Raw genomic sequence first — 17,569 nt, 5'->3', positions numbered from 1 at the left:
GAACGGGGGGGGGTGGCAAGATAGGGGTAGGGGAGTAAGAGGTACAAACTATTAGGTATAAAATAAGCTATAAGCATATATTGTACAATATGGGGAATATAGTCAAATTTTTATAATAACTGTAAATGGAATATAACCTTTAAAAATTATGAATCACTATATTGTACACCTATAACATAGGATATTGTACATCAACTATGCTTCAATATAAAAAATACATTTAAAAAATTTTTAAGAATACTGAGGGGCTTCCCTGGTGGTGCAGTGGTTGAGAATCTGCCTGCCAATGCAGGGGACACGGGTTCGAGCCCTGGTCTGGGAAGATCCCACATGCCGCGGAGCAACTGGGCCCGTGAGCCACAACTACTGAGCCTGAGCGTCTGGAGCCTCTGCTCCGCAACAAGAGAGGCCGCGATAGTGACAGGCCCGCGCACCGCGATGAAGAGTGGGCCCCACTCGCCGCAACTGGAGAAAGCCCTCACACAGAAACGAAGACCCAACACAGCCAAAAATAAACATAATAAATAAATAATAAATAAAAATTAAAAAAAAAAAAAAAAGAATACTGAGAAGATATTAAATGATGCAAAACCAAAAGCCACATCTTTGTTAGCTCATTCACTCACTCCTTAAACCCATGTCAGTGGTGCCCAAGCCTTTTTCTGTTCTGTATCTTTTAATCTTCTAATAATCTCTGCTTTTAAATGTTTACGCATTGGAGAGAAAAAGAAAGATAGAGTACATGTGTGTACACGTGTGCATGCACAGGCACAAGTGACTATTGTGTGAACATCCTACGCCTTCCTTAGTCCAATGGGTGATGTAACTTATTAGCATTAACTACATTTATCCCATTTGGCGAGTCTGAAACACTGGGTTTATATACACTCATCATGGGTTGTATAACGATGGTTATCAAGAATTCCTAGACACCACAGAGTACAAATACCAACAAAACGAGGATGCTAATTATTTGCATTGCTAAACAGCATTTATTTCATACATATACAATAATCAACTAAATATAATGTTGGAACATTTTTTGAATAGTAACACACAAATGTCACTTTAAATATTCAATGAGATGATATTAAATAGTCATTAAGTCAGTAATGACCAGTCCTGCTCCCATGCATCCAAGCCCAACAGGCTCTCCAAGCTTCTTCTGGAAGATTCTGCCACTGGACAAAGCCAGGGTCTTATCCTCAGATGTTATCCTCACGTCTAAAACAGTAAAAGAGACCGGAATCTCCGTTGCTTTGAAAGAAGAAAATTGGGACCAAAAAAGTATCTTCCTAGACAAAGGTTGGGGCAATGGAAGTGAGAAATTTCACTCAAGTTCAAAGTAACCATCATGTTAAAACTGATAAGGGAAGACTACAGGCATCGCCAAATCTGTATGTAAACAGAGGTCAAATAAAGTAGAAAAACTCATATTTTAATTCTAAATGAAGAATTCTGGCATTGCTCTTTGTAGGACCACAAGCTTGCATTTAACACTCCTGCCACCCCGCCACTTCTGGAGCAAAACGTAAAAGGGTGCAAAAAAAACAAAAACAAAACCTCAGTAATTAAGATAAAGAACAGTTTTAATAAAATATTTTAACCAAAATATTTATGACAAAAATCATAATATTTATGATGTTAAAATATGAAACATTTTAATACAGGATCATTTCTTTTTTAATTTTTTTTTCCATAATGCACTAATTCTTTATCTCAGTTCCTGGGTTTGTGCCCAAGGCAAGTGCTTCATTCTCCTCGCCCCGGTCCCAACCCTAAGGGAAACCGAGTCTCAGGTGCAGGTTAAAATCTAGTCAGGTCCAGCCAAAAAGGAAGAGGGTGGGGAAAGCAGCCTTTTCCTACAGCCCTGGGATGTCTCAGGCATAGAAACTTCCTCCCCACATCAAAGGAGACTGCAGCTGCCCAAATTTAACAAATAAAAATACAGGACGCCCAATGCAATGTGCATTTCAGATACACAAGGAATGTCTTTTAGTATAAGTATGTCCCATGCAATATTTGGGACATACTTATACTATTTTTAAAAACTCATTGTTTATCTGAAATTCAAACCTAACTGGGCATCCTGTATTCTGTCTGGCAACCCTCCCTCCATGCCACTCCCACCCCTGCCCCAGGAAGTCTCCCTTAACCCCAGGCAAGAGTTTCTATCTTCCCTGAGAAAGCCGGTCACTCTGAAGGCCCATAGCAAGAACAAAAGAAACAAAAATAACAAACCAACTGAAAGCCAGCCCAACACGGAAAGAATGTTATTGCACATTTGCTGACAGAGACCGAGGGAGATTTCCAACATAAACAAGGAAATTTAATCTCTCATTTGCAAAAGCTTCCCCTGTGCTAATTTGTTAACGGCTCATGTAGTGACAAAGAACCAAATGCATTTTATTGAGTTTCTTTTTTCTTATATGATGCAAATCAAAGCAATCCCTACTAGTAAGTGCAACTAGAGAGACCAGAAATGGTGCATTTTCCGAACTGGTCAGGTCAAACTCAGCTTCTTTTTCCCAACCAAATGGATTATCTGGCCAACCAACTTCCTGAGCCTTTTCAACCAAAGGTTGTGCATTTGTCATACTTGTGAGGCTGTGGATGACTTCAGACCCGATGTGAGTTTGCCTGTTAATGTTCCTTTTTGTCCTTCAGCCTGTTCTCTGCCTCCCAGGTAGGAGGCAAGAGAATCCAAAGCCCCCAGAGGAAAGATGCCCTCACACACTTTCCTCTGCAGCTTGAGAAGGAGACCAATGCTGGTTTTTCTCCCTCCTCGACATCAGAGACCATGCTATGTCATCCGGCTGAATCTGAAAGAAGCCCGGAATGGTTTTCATTTAAAAATAATTAATTTTCAATCAAGGCTCTTCTTTCTGCTCATCAGATCTGGGCTACGCTATACATGGTCCTGAGCACAACTGCAGCCCCAGGAACTTCATCTTCTGCTTCCCAGAGATCAGCTAGAAAAGGAGGTCTCTCCTTCTCTCTCACTCTCTCTCTCTCATTCTCCGATAATGTCTATTTCTCTTGTCATGTTTTCCTATGTATTTTTCCTTTGTTACAAAATTGGATTCCATTTTTATATACGATTTTGTGTCCTGTTCACATCTTTGCCCTTTTCCATTGACAAAAATAAACAGTCTTCCACCCCCCCAGCTGCAGAAAGAGAGCAATAAAGGCCTATACACGTTTTTCATAAAGACCTGGAACAATTAACTCTCAGCCAAACTCTCCTTTAGAATAAGTAAGACTGTTTTGCTTTCACATGTGGCTAAAATCAACATATTTGGTTCTGGTGTGTGAACTTGGGCAAGTCAATTCCCAGCTTTGGTTTCTGTATCTTCATCTATAAATGGGAATTGAACCATCTCTACAAATGCTTCCGGCTCTGAGATTCTAAGCTGAACACTGATTTTCAGTATTATCTTTTAAAGGTTGAAGAGGTTTAGCCAATACGGGTATTTTATAGAGAAAATCACCATCTAGGAGCCCAGCAGTCTCCCAACTATGTGTTGAATTAGCAGGAGCTTGAATTGATAGATTGGGTAAAGGGGTGATGTGATCATTTCCTTCCCTCGACCGTATGCTGTATGTTCATCCCATGACGATCAGTCAACGTGCAGAGAGGGCTAATATAGTAACCATGCTTAGCACTCAAGGGACACACAAGGGCTATCATCATATAAAGGTGTGGAAGGTAGCACAGAATTACATCCAGTCCAATTAATCATCAACTTCACTCTTAGATGACTTAGATCCGACCCCTTTTTTAAAGTTACTCCTGAGCAGGAATGGGATGCTGGGCTCTAAGTAGCTAAAAATATAAACCCAGACCCATAAAGGCAATGGTGTAATGTTGGTCCAGGCTTTAAAAAGAAAGTCTTACACCTCTAAGTAGAAATTTTTGTTTAAATTTTTAAACATAATCCATGACATTCTAATGGGTGGAATGTAATCTAGCTGAATAACCATGAGATAGGACTACCAAGTTACAAAACTAATCCTTGAAAAAAAGAAAAAGAAAAAAGAAACCTGTACTTATGAACATAAGTTAATGCTGTCATTAGAAGACTATGAATTATTTCAAGAATAATATCCCTGCTCAAAACACTAGTCAAAACTTCATTCTCAAGCCATTGAAAAATGTCATCCCCACTCTATATCACTCTCAAAAACAATAAGTTTTGGATTTATTGTGGCCATTACAGGATCAGCAAGATTTTCTGAAATGAAAGCTAAAGTTTATCATTGGCTTTTTTTACAAGCCTAGTTTCCAAGTGGCATTTTGGTGCTTCTAAAAATCAAAGCAATCAAAATATAAAATTTCCTACCTTTGCATAAGTTGAAAGGAATACAGCATGGTCTGTGAAGGCAATTCCAAAAAAAGATCCAGAAAACTGTGCTGGTCACTGGCAGTTTAGTTAAAATAAGCGTATATCCCAACAATGCAATCACTTAAAATAATACAATACTCACCCATGTGTCAACATTCCAGATTTTGTTTCCCAAAAAAAATCCTCAATCATCGTTTCCAGTTATAAAAGGGTTGAAAACATGCAATTGTCTCTATTCTCTCCTGAAACCCCAATAAAAATAACAGTGAAGAGATTTATTTTAAGGAGTAAATAATCCACAAAGATAAAATAATGTGAGAGGAGACAGAAGTTTGAAAGATGGATAATAAAAGGAAGAAGGGTGTGGGCTTAGCAGTTACAAGTGAGCTGAATCATAGGCAGTACCATTGTGTTGCAAAACGCAGCAGCCTTGATCCTAAACCACAGTGGAGAAATCCAAGAAACAATCAAATTTTTACCACCCAAATCCCCAAATGGCTCAGATGCTACTATTGGGTATCCCTGGGAGTGGAAGTGAAGATGGAACTCTACACAGGAAGGTGTGTTAAAAATCACTTATGAAGGAAAGAGCAACCCAGGTTCTCTAGTGTCAGGGGACTGTCTTTTCCCCACCCTCACAGAAATGTGAAGGTGTAATCTCTGCAGAGGCTAAAAGAGAGGAGCTCTAGATTGGGGCACCCAAGGCATAGCTGAAAGTGACGGGTGCCCCCAAGAAAACAGATGGATTAAAATTAAAGCTTGCCTTCTGTAAATTGAGATCTCAAACGCTCGTCTTTCAGAACACTGGCATCTAGGGTTCTTCATCTAACTGGAGACTAGAATGTTCTTTAGATAAGTTGACAAGACTTTGGGGGAGAAAAATATAAAAATTGAGGTAAGGGTTCCCCAAATAAATGGTCCAACCAGACTACCCTACAGAGATAGCCACAGTCAACACGTCCTCCTCATGAACATAGGGGATCCAATTAGCCTTTTTTAGCTTCTCTCCTCTTAAGATATCAGCAGACAATCAAGGGAAAGCCTTTAACAGAAAAAGCAGAGACCAAAACAGAGAGCCGCAGCAAGGAGAAAAGAGAAACCATGCAGGAAGACGAATACTTCAAATAACCATCATTGATATATAAAAAAGAGTATTCTTTAAAAGTAGGGAAAACTAAGAAAAAGCTCTTGAAAATTAAAAATATTGATATCAAAAATTAAAATCTCAATAAGAGGGTTATAAGTTAAGATCAGAAAATGCCCCAGAACATAGCACATAATGTTGAAAAACAGAAGAGAAAAACAAAGAAAATTAGAGATCTGTTCTGGAATTCCACAGAGAAAGAAAAGAGGAAAGGAAGGTAAGGGTGAAATTATCAAAGAAATTATTCAAGAAAATTTCCCAGAATTGAGGAATGTGAGTTTCCAGATTAAAGTAAATGAGTGCCCAACAGTGTAAATGAAAAGAAACCCAGACTAAGGCACATCTTTGTGAAGTCTCAATCACTGGAGACCAAAAAAAAAAATCCTAAAATATTGAGAAGAGGAAAAGAAATATACAAAGGATCAAAAATCAGAATGGACTGAGGTATCTCAATGTCAAGGCTGAGAGCTAGAATACAATGGGGTAAAGCCTTGAAAATGCTTAGGAAAGATTATTTGCAACTGAGAATATCAACACTAAGCCTGTTAATTAAGTTTGAGGATAGACTAAAGACATTTTCAGACACTGAGGCCTCAAAATTCATCTCCCATGCACACCTGGTAAGGAAGCTGCTACAGGAGACTCTCCAACAAATGAAGTGAGGAAAGAAAGGGGAAGACATGGAAAAATAGGGACCAGGAAACAGGGTTCCAACCCCACAAAGGGGAAAGGGAATCCCTTGGACGAAGTGAAGGGAGATTTCAAGGCTAGAAAGCAATTACCAGACTGACGATCAGGAGAGAACTTTCAAAACAATGAGTTAAGAGCACACCTGATGGATTTGAATATATTGAGAGGAGATTAAAACAAGTAAAAGGAAGTTTGGGGGATCAGGGATCATAAAAAACCAAACCGAAAACTAAGTAAAAAGAAGACAATTATTAACTCCAGGAAAATCAAAAAGTTATGTAAGAAAGCAAGGTAATCATAGTATAACAAATGTCCCAGGTGTGATTAGCATTTAGATGGCCAGAATAACATAACTACACTTACTACATAATTCACTGGGAGAATGAGGGAGATGGGCAGTAAGTATTGAAAAGGTGTTGGAAAGGAGGTGAGGTGCAGGTTTGGTGAAAGAGAAAGAAAGTTTCCTCTTAAAGAGTGGAAAGAAAATAGAAAATACCTAATACTAAAAAATAAAGAGCATTTTAAAACATGTTATTTAGAGATAATGGAGGTTAATATCAAAAAGAATAGTTGACGGCGATTTCCTCTGGGGATCAAGAAAATGTAAGAGGGTATCTTAGTCTGTTTGGGCTGCTATTACAAAATACTACAGACTAGGTGGCTTATAAACAACAGAAATTTATTTCTCACATTTCTGGAGGCAGAAAGTCTGAAATTGAGGCCCTCTTCAGGGTCACAGACTTTTCATTGTGTCCTCACATAGCGAAGGTGTCTGGGGACCTCTGTGGGGTCTCTTTTATGAAAGCACTAATCCCGTTTGGGAGGGTTCCACCTTCATGACCGAATCACCTGCCAAAAGTCCCGCCTCCTAACACCATCCCATTGGGCCTTGGCATTTAAACATACGAATTTGGTGGGGACTTCAACATTCAGACCATAGCAGGGGGTATTGGGCAAAAGACTGCGATTTGTCGTAATAAATCTTGTCATCTGACTCTTTAAATTATGTGCATGTGTAAATTTGATATGAATAAAATCTAAACTATGAAAACTCAGATATGTTATTTTATATCCGCATCAGAGTCCCAGGGCAGGATGAGGGTGCGGAGAGAATAAAAAGAACCCTTGGAGTCACAGGGAGGATATCAGCAAATATTTGGTGGCAGCTCTTCAAAACCTTAGCTGGAATTCCTCTAATCCACAATAGAATGAAAGCTAGTTTTAGATCATCTGTCTTTCAAACCAATATGACCTCTTTCCAAACATGTTTGACTGCCCATGTGCAGTGCATTAAATACAATAATAAAGCCAATCAAAGGGGCCTCCCACAAATATTTTTGCTACATAGACCAGACCACAACATTTTTCCTACACCTACTAATGTCAGCAATGATGTGTCAGTGGCAGGAAGCTGTAATGACATCAAAAAAAAAAGCCTACTACAACAGCAGGGTTTGTATCTTATTAAAATTTGTAATAACCAAAGGCCAAAGCGGCAGAAAAGAAACTGCCTTCCCCTGGTAACTGAGACCGTAATTCCACTCAAATGTGTTAAGTGAGTGGTATAATAAATTAAAATAGTTAACATGTATTGAGTGCTTTCCATGTGCAAGGAGCTGTTTATTGCTTTGTGTGTATGAGGTCCTTCCATCCTCACGGCAACCTTGTAAAGTAAGTACGATGTGTCTCATTTTAAAGATGAGAAGATTGAGGCACAGAGCAGTCAGAACTCATGATGGTACAGCTGGTGAGCGATGGATCTAAAGTGGAAGGAAACTAACCCCACCCCCTATCGCAAGCCAACCCTGCCGCAACCTTGCAGAGATGCGGAAAAGATGTTGCCACCTCTCCTCATAAAGAGCGGACCTCCTGTGTGAACCCCGCAAACAAGAACCAGATCCTTAACCCTACTGATTGAGTCCTTAACACGTGCCAGGGCTCTGCGAAGCATTTCACAAGCAATATCTCCTTTAATCTTCCAGCAATCCCAAGAAGTAGGTATTATCACTGCCACGTCCAGATGGGGAAAGTGAGGTTCCCAGAGGATAAGAGAAACTCCCCTATGTCTGTGCGGTCATTACATGGCAGAGCCAGGATACAAGCCTGAGCTCTTTCGTTCCAAAACCCTCTGCCTTTTACAAACAGAAACGACTGATGAAAAAAATGACGGTTCAAAGTGGAGAATCCAACAGGAAAGAATCCAGAAGTTGTTCTTTGAGGATAAAGATTGCAGTGCTTTAATCCTCACAACAGTCAACAGGTATTATTTTATTGATTTGATGTTGTTGCTACTGTTAAGAGATAGTTTTTTGCTTAACTTTAATATAAATGTTTGAATTAATCATTACAAATTTAATTGTTTAAGACTCACAGATATAGAAAACAAACTTGTGGTTACCAACGGGAGAGGGAAGCGGGGAGGGACACATTAAGGGTACGAGATTAACAGACACACACTACTATATATAAAATAGATAAGCAACAAGGACCTACTGTATAGCACAGGGAATTATACCCATTATCTTGGAATAACCTATAATGGAATATAATCTGCAAAAACACTGAATCACTACACTGTACACCTGAAACTAACACAATATTATAAGTCAACTACATTTCAATAAAAAGAAAAGTGAAGTCAGATAAGAATTTAATTGTTTAAATTTAGATGATTCAATTTGCTTTAAATTAAACTGCCAGGAAGTGACAGACAGCAGTGGAAGGAAGGCTGTGGGCTCAGTGTTCTATCCTCACTAACCCCTCAAACCGAGCTCCACACGTGAGAACACTGATTTCCACGTGCAATTGCAGACCCTCTCTTTAGCAATCTTGGGGAAAAAAAGGCCTATTTTGTCGTTAAGACTGCATTTACCCCTGTGGCACAGTGGTTAAGAATCCGCCTGCCAATGCAGGGGACACGGGTTCAATCCGTGGTCCGGGAAGATCCCACATGCCGCGGAGCAACTAAACCCGTGCGCCACAACTACTGAGCCTGCGCTCTGGAGCCCACGAGCCACAGCTACTGAGCCCACGAGCCTAGAGCCCGTGATCCACAACAAGAGAAGCCCCTGCTCACCACAACTAGAGAAAGCTCACACGCAGCAATGAAGACCCAACACAGCCAAAAATGTTTAAAAATAATAATAAATAAATAAATAAATAAATAAATTATACTACAATTACTCAAGAGTGGTCTGGGTAAATTGCTCCCTTTTCCAGCAGGCACCGCTAGTGAAGGCAGAGTGACAGGCAACATCTCCATCTATGCTCAGGAACGCAAAGAGGAGGAGGGGGAGGAATGGAGAGAGAAGATTGCCCCTCCAGCCTTAATAAGCTAAATGGTGAACTTCTGTCCTCCTCAGCAAGGCTTCTGGGACAGTAAATCCTGGAGGACCACAGTTCTTGTCCTCGCTGAACTTGGACAGCAGCGTCTGTCTGTGCCGTCCACTCGGTTCTCAGTACCACTTTTGCCTGTTTAACTCTCCCCTCAAGAGGCACCTGGGAGTTCAGACTGTGCTCTCACCTCCCTTTTGTCCCCAGCTGTGCCTTTACACAGCACGTGTCTATGTACAGTCTGGAACCTGACAAATATTTATCAGCTTTCCTTGTTCTTGGAGGAGGAGAGAGGAGGACTGGATGACTGAAGACGGGGGCCCTTGAGAGCAAATCCAGTTCCCGTCCGAGAAGACAGCTCAGTGTATTCTGCTGACTTTATTCCCTTCCTCAGCTCTGCTAAAGAAAATGTTCTCTTTTGTAACAAGGGCACCTAAGAGGAAGGAAAAGTGCCTCTATAATCTTGTATTTGAGAATCAAATTTCACAGACATTCCCATTTCTGTCAATGAACAAAATAACTTCTGTTTCTGATATGTTTCCCCATCTCTCTAGCTGGCCAGGATGGTGTGGGGATCTGATGTGGAAATGTTCGCAAGCACTTAGATCTGTGGACGGAACCACGCCTGGTGCCCGTGGCACTTGATCCAGAATCGGCAGGGCACCGCGTGAATAGGAATAACAATAACAGTAATGACTAGCCTTTTGCTACAAAAAGGAATTGGGCTGCTTCCCCCTCTCCTGGGTTTTAAGCAAGATAGAACTAATGTCAACCAATGGAAAAAACTTTCAAAAACACAGAACTGGGATCTCAGCCGGACACCCCTAGCAGAAAACACTTGTAGAGGCTGTGCTTTGCTATACGCATAACCTCCACACAACCTCAAGTAACTCCTAAACGTGGCTCAGCCTGTGAAAGAACAGAAATAGGCATTTCTTCATAATCCCTTTCTTTGCAGCAGAATACAGGTGAATAAGATGATCCTTCAATAATCTCTATTGCTTTAGGATTTTAGAATATTTGGTATTTCTCCACGTCAGTTCGGCCCAAATAATTCATTATTGCATTAGGAATTGAAGGGGAATTGTCTTCTTGCTCTTCATTTTCCCCCAACTGCCCCTTCTGGTCCGACCTCCCCACCCAAAACAAACAAGCCAACAGGTAGTATGCTATGGAGGCCATGACAAGGAAGGGCCAGTGTGGTCCATGAAGAGCCGTGTCCAAAGCCTGTTCGTACCAGCTCAGATCCCAGAAATCAAAAGCACAGGCTCGGAAGCTAGTCTGAATGTTTTCAACAGCATGTGCTCCTCTGGGACCTGTTTGCTGGCAACCTGACGCTTTGACTCCTGGCCCCCAGGCTGATGGGCAACATTGTGAAAGGCCATACAAGGTGGCCCATGTATTCATTAAAAAATGAAGACCTAGACCTGGGATGCATGTTTGAATTTGGACTCTGGTGAGAGGCTGCTTGTAAACTCAAAAAGAGTTCACTTCCTCTGGTCAAATTCTAATTCCTCTTCCTGAAAGGAAAGAGGAACAGATTCCCATGCTGACTTTATGGCTTATAATCAGGTATCAGAAGGACAGAGGTGGCGAGGAGTTGGTGACAGGTCATACTTCCCTCGGAGCCCAAGTAGATTTCAGACCTAAGATGACAATCGGCTGATTCTCTGGATCAAGGCATGAGCACATCCCATGGGAATATGCCTCAAAGGGGACCAAATTCATCAGCCACGTGAAACTCCATACCAACTTCCTATCATTACAGCCCCTCCAGGCCACACATTTGGGGCAGCCTTCAGTGGGCAGGGGGAGGGGCAAATCTTCTGTAAGTCGGTACCTGATTTAGACTAGAATTATGACTCTCTTCTTGATACACAGTCTGGAGGATCACCTGTTAACATAATTTTTTGCAACATTCCCTCTGAAAACAAAGTCTCAAAAGAAAATGTTACCCATTCATTTATATATTTTTAAATTTTTCTTATATTTTCTGTGCTAAGAGATTTGAAAGAAGCTAAATAACGATGATAGAGAATCCCAAGCTCCAAAATGAAGTTCGTCCATCACTGATGGACATGTCTGGTGAACACATCTACAAGCTTAGAGGCGTTTTTAAAGCTTATTTACAAGTTTGATTTATGACCAGCTTGGAGTCTTTCTAGATTCAAACTCAAATGGAACAGGAAGCTTCTGGAAGATCATAGCCTTGCCTTTAAGTGCACTTCTCAGGCCCCACCTCCCTAGTTGAAAAGATGGTAACATCAAACCTCCCCAAAATTACACTGGAACAACATATCCCTTACCCAGACCCCCATTCTGCAAAATAATAAGTAAAATACAAATATGATTAATAAAACACAATTCCTGAGCCTCAGAAATGGTGACACCGAATGATGTCAAAGAAAATGATGGAATCTGTTTCTCAGAGGTTTTTCAGAAGATGTCTGTAATAATCTTTCTGTCATGGCTTCTTAGAGAGACCAAAATTTTGTTCTCAGACTGTGGGCACACCCCCATCTCAGCTTCACCATCAGTTAAGCGTGATCTCAGAGTTCCCTTTCAGCGCCAATCTTTTAAATCAAAGGAACACTCTTAAGTTACCATCCGAAGAGCCCTGCAGGCCTAAGAGTCCACAGAGCTTGGCTATCATTGCTGGTCAATCCAAACTACTATTGGGAACCAAATGGAAAGCAGTGAACGGGGGGAAATAGTTCTCACTCATTAAGAAAAATATTAATGACCAAAAAAAAAATTTTTTTGGAACCATCACTTAGCTCTGATGCGAAACAAGAGAAAGTTAAGCAGAGTGGGGGTGGGAGCAGGGGGCATTTATTCAGAGCTTGTCTGCCCATCCCTAGTTGCAACATCCATTTTCTTCTCCCTAAAAACACTGCAACACTCCATCCCTGAAACTGACCTAGTTTGCGTCTGTTTCTTTAAGAAAGGAGGCCCTCGCTTCATCCAGGTAGGTGGAAAAGCGATCTGTGCCTGGAAACTTGGTGTGATGCCCTCCATCCTTTTTTAGCAGGCTCCAGGTGAGATGAAGCCAGTGCCGCTGTTGCTTACAAAGACCGCAGGGAAGGGGCTTCCCTGGTGGCGCAGTGGTTGAGACTCTGCCTGCCAATGCAGGGGACACGGGTTTGAGCCCTGGTCCGGGAAGATCCCACATGCCACGGAGCAACTAAGCCTGTGCGCCACAACTACTGAAGCCCGCATGCCTAGACCCTGTGCTCTGAAACAAGAGAAGCCACCACAATGAGAGGCCCGTGCACTGCAAAGAAGAGTAGCCCCCGCTCGCCACAACTAGAGGAATCCCACGTGCAGCAACGAAGACCCAACACAGCCAAAAATAAAAACAAATAATTATTTTTAAAAAATAAAAATAAAGTGGCCAACCCCCAGAGAACAAAGAGTAGCCTTCTTATTTCTTTGCCTTTCTCTCCCCAAGACCTAACACAACGTGTAGCTCACGGTTGAGGCTCGTTGCCTGGTGGGTCTGTTGACCTTCTAAGGGACACATTAGGGAGATACAGGCTCTGAGAGTGAATTCTCTTTCCAGTGTTTCCCAGAAGGAGGTGTTGCATCCACCTGCAGCAGAATCTCCTACAGTCCTTGCTGAAAATGCAGATTCTCCAGCCCCTTCCATACCTGCTGACTCAGAATGTTGGGGGTGGATCCTGGGACGCTGCATCTTTTAACAAGCTTCCCAGGTGAGTCTCCTGCACATTGGAGTTACTGGGCCATCAGTTCAACTCCATTTTAACTTCTTTAAGACCTTTCTAGGTGGGAGGGAAAGTTGACTTTTGATTAAAGGAGGACTATGTGTGGAAGTGGTTTTAAGTCCCTCAGCAACTGTAGACATCTGTGCACATCGGTGGCCTGCCTACTAACAGCTGACGTGAGATCACCTTGCCTGACCCTGCCTGGACCATGAAGCCTCTTTGATCATCAGTCCAGCCTTTATAAGTTGGTCACGCACTGGCAAGTGGCGAACCATCTTCTATCACATTTCCCATTTGTTATTGACCTGAGGCCTCAGCAAGAGGATCGTGGAGTCCCCGACCCTCGCTCAGGTGAGACGAGCCCCGCAGGTGTGTGAAAAGCACAGCATACTGGACCCTATGGGTGCTGTCTTCTGGGTCAGGGCAAGGGCTGTAGGACACAAATTAGTTTATTCAGGGTTAGCAGTCTATTTGATTGTCAGGTTTTTGTGGGACAGTTCATTTGGTTCATTTTGATTAAACCAAAGAGCAGTTGACTCGTTGACTCAGTGAAATCAGTCAAAGTGGTTGTGCACACACAGACCTAGCCCAGGAGAAGCTGCTTTGTGACAAGCCATCAGGATGAAAGAAAGAGGTGAGGACAGAGTGTAGTGATCTCTGCTACTCATAACTCCAAGTTGCCATCGTCTATCCTCCTGGAAAGGAGTAGAACTTGCCTGAAAATGTTATGTGATGAAAATGGAAGGAAGTGGCACAAGAGACACAGCATATACCCAAAAGGGAAACAGGTTTCCAGTGTAGCTCTGCCCAGTGGACAAATATATGAAAATATGTGAAAAGAGATCTAATTCATTCCCTTTAGCCTTGTGATAGAGTACATATATTTCTCTCTTCTATAACCAGATCTTCTTCGGCACAAAGTTCTGAGTCTTTGTCCCTGCTGTAGGAGGCTACTAGCCCAAATACCTCCGGAGAGAAATAGAGTCAGCCCTCTGCATCCACAGCTTTCACATCCACTAATTCAACCAAAATGTTAAAAATATTCGGGAAAAAATTTCCAGAAAGTTCTAAAAGTCAAAACTTGAGTTTGCCACACCGGCAACAATTTACACAGCATTTACATAGTATTAGGTATCATAAGTCATCTGGAGAGGATTCAAAGTATACAGGGGGATGTACAGAGGTTATATGCAAATACAACGCTGTTTTATATGGGGATTTGAGCATCCAAGGCTTTTGGTCTCCTGAGGGGTCCTAGAACGAATCTCCTGTGGATACTAAACAGCAACTGTACTCGATTACTTCTGAAATCATTTAAAAGGCTGAATTGTGGGAAAACTAGGTTTAGGAGATGCAGGGGAGGTGCTTGATGAAAGATGGTGTGTGTGTGTGTGTGTGTGTGTGTGTGCGTGCATGTTTTCTTTTAAAAGATGGGTGCTATTTCAGGCTCTCTCACATAGAAATATAACAAAAGAGTGTGAAGCTCAGAGCCACAGCATGCCCATCTGTCGACAGGCTGTTCAATTAACTTATTGTTACCAGTGAAACACCAGCTCGGTGTGTCTGCAGAAAGAGGAAGTCCCAGGTGCTAGAGTGACAGCCATTAAGCTGCTGGCAAAGCTGAGCAAGCAAGCTGTTCCTTTGGAGTCAGCCTGCCTCTCTTCCTCCTCTGGCTCCTTCCTTCCCTCTCTGTCTTACTTCCTCATCTTTCCTCCTCCCAGCTCACACCTCTTTCCCTTTCTTCGCTTTATTCCTTCCCTCATCTGGGGAAGAGAAAAGGCCACCTCCTCCATTTCAGTCGAGCATTTCTTCTTGAGCAAGAAGCCCTGATGGAAGAGAAATGGGCTGGGTTCTGAGAATTTGCTGAAGCTTCTATTTATTTAAACAGAGCCAAGGAAGGGTGATGGGGGAAGATCGTTTTTGCCACCTCAAATGAACATCAAACCATTCCCCACCCTTCCCTCCCATCATGAGGTCTGATTTTCCGCCCTCCACCCTCTTGCTGACAGCTCTCCCACTCTCTAAGTCATTTCTTGGTTTCGCTCTCAAGGGGCAGAGAAGACAGCAAGGCGGGGCACAAGCCCTGGTTCAAACCCCAGGGTGTACATACGCTGGGGGCTCCCTCACCCGTTCCAATCTTGGGGGGGGGGCGTTGGTTTTCTGCAGGGGCAGAACTGGGCCTCTCTTGACTCATGGCCATGGAGCTTGCAGATTTAGGGTCGCCTTTATCATCATATTTTCACGATCTGAGCCCACTGGCAATTGCTCAGAGGGGAAAATAATAGTCTTCAAAGGAGAAACGTGAATGCTATAGACATGGATATATTCTAAGCATTAAAGCTAATTATAAGGGATGAATCACAAATTTAAACGTCTTAAATATAGGCATAAAAAAATAATTAACCCTCAAACAGGAAGCTGCTGAACTGTCAGATCGCACCGTTTGAGAACCAAGAAAAGCAAGTCAGCACCCTGTAAGCATGAGAAAAGTGAGGTTAATCCTCTGCTGGGGTTTCAATATTCTGTTCATTTCTATAGGTGTGCTAAGGAAGGCCCTTATACGGGTGGAAGAGTCTACTCATGAGACCGAAACTGTCATGGTGGAAACACCCTCTGTTCTTTAGAAAGTGACACTCTCCAGAAGATACATCCAGCCTGAATCTCCCAATGGGAGTGATTCAGCACTCATCAGTATAAGGATGTTTCAACCTAAAAGCAGACAAACTCCACAGTTTCATCAGGCAATTTCATTCATGTTTTAGTTGCTCTCCACTCAGTTTGAAAAGCTGTCTAAGAATCCCTTCACGGGCATTCTCTACATAATCACAACATCTCTTTGTCTGGGATTAGATGCTCCTAGAAATAAGAAGTTGTGGTCTCATCCAACTATACCCCTTTGTTCCCCACGAGGGGTCAAACCTAATAATACAGACCCACGTGACAGTCACAGATGAGGGTGAAAATGAGTCTAATGGTGCCAGATGAAGGAAACGACTCCAGGAACCAGAAGCCGTGGCTTCTAGGTTCAGTTACTTTAGCAGCATCGCTACGGCCAAGCACATGGCTCCTGCTGCTTATTATCGGGATTAGCAGTCAGAGAGCACTTCCGTTCACGGCATCTGGTATCAGAGTCACCAAGGAAAATGCACCGGCAGTCAGGCACAGGATCGAGCCACGCTTCCACGTAGAGAAGAGACAGAATCAAGGTCAGGAGTGGGGTCAGCTCTCCATGGCCACGGGTCCCTCCCTTCTTGTGCTGCTGCAGAAGGATTCCATCCCCTCCTCCCAGGGGAAGGATGTAGCGGTGGGGTTGGACGGATGCCTTGTGATGCACACGCCAAAGCAGAACAACGGAGCTCACGTGGAATCTGAAACAGGGAAAGATATTCCCACACAAGGTGGCAAGTCCAGCACGGGCTGTGAGGACCCTACATCTCTCAGTAAGGAAGTGTTCAGACCCAAGGCCCCTTCTCACGTGACCTAGTGGGGGTGAAAAGGTTCCATGCTCGAGACTGCCTTCCCAACAACTAGGACCTTAATCCTCGAACCACTTAGTCCCACCAATCTGTCTCCTCATCTGTAAAATAGAGACAACAGTGACGACCCTACTTCTCCATACAGGGCTCTCATTAGAGGAGGCCATTTATGGAAAGGAGCTTTGAAAAATGATAAACCCCTGTGGGACATGGACGTGTAGTGAATAACCTAGTAAAGTTCTCAAGAAACAGTACAACTTTTTACCCCATTTGAAGTAAATTGTTAATATCCGAGAGTCCACTTGGGGTCCAGCCTGAATGAAAATCAATTTCTTAGCACTTCTTGACACCCCTGGGTTCTTCCACATCAAATTTTGACAATAAGAGTTCTTTCTTTCAGTCCAATGACTGTCTCGAATTTTCACTTTCCCAGTACATTTCCCCTTCACCAAGAGCACCCACGTCAGTGCTCGTCTTCCTCTTTAGACCTGTCTTAACTTTTTTGTTCCCAAATCCCCGGTTCCATGATGGTTGATGCTGGCTTTCACCATCCAACCTTCATCTCTCCACTTGTCAATTTGATTTTTTAAAGTGCTTAAATTGAATGCAGTTCTGCCATTTTAATGGTATTTTACAAAAATAGTTAACACACACATAATATCTGGCTATGGTTATTTGAAAAGACCAAGTTACAAAATTATATGTAGTAACAATCCCATTTAACACATACACACACATCCTGCACACTTACACACTTATCCTAAAAATTGAAAATGTACATACATCAAAATATTGAGTAGTTATCTCTAGGTAGTGAGAACAAATTTCAATTTATTTTTCTTTGTGCTTATCTAT

The 17,569-nt window shown here is 42.3% G+C and overlaps 1 long non-coding RNA gene across 1 annotated transcript in view; it reads right to left on the bottom strand.

Annotated features, from left to right (window-relative positions):
* Positions 1-248: 248 nt before the first annotated feature.
* LOC309626474 overlaps positions 249-17,569 on the bottom strand; it is a 42,418-nt gene continuing 25,097 nt past the window's right edge. Inside the window, exon 3 of the long non-coding RNA XR_014243218.1 lies at positions 249-4,588. This is a non-coding gene — a long non-coding RNA (uncharacterized lncRNA). The remainder of the gene's footprint in view (positions 4,589-17,569) is intronic.

This window comes from Balaenoptera borealis (genome assembly GCF_965194805.1).
Source record: "Balaenoptera borealis genome assembly, chromosome: 3".
NCBI classification, from domain to species: Eukaryota; Metazoa; Chordata; class Mammalia; order Artiodactyla; family Balaenopteridae; genus Balaenoptera; species Balaenoptera borealis.
The sequence above is the reverse complement of the archived record's forward strand: the minus strand, read 5'-3'. Positions and strand labels throughout refer to the sequence as shown.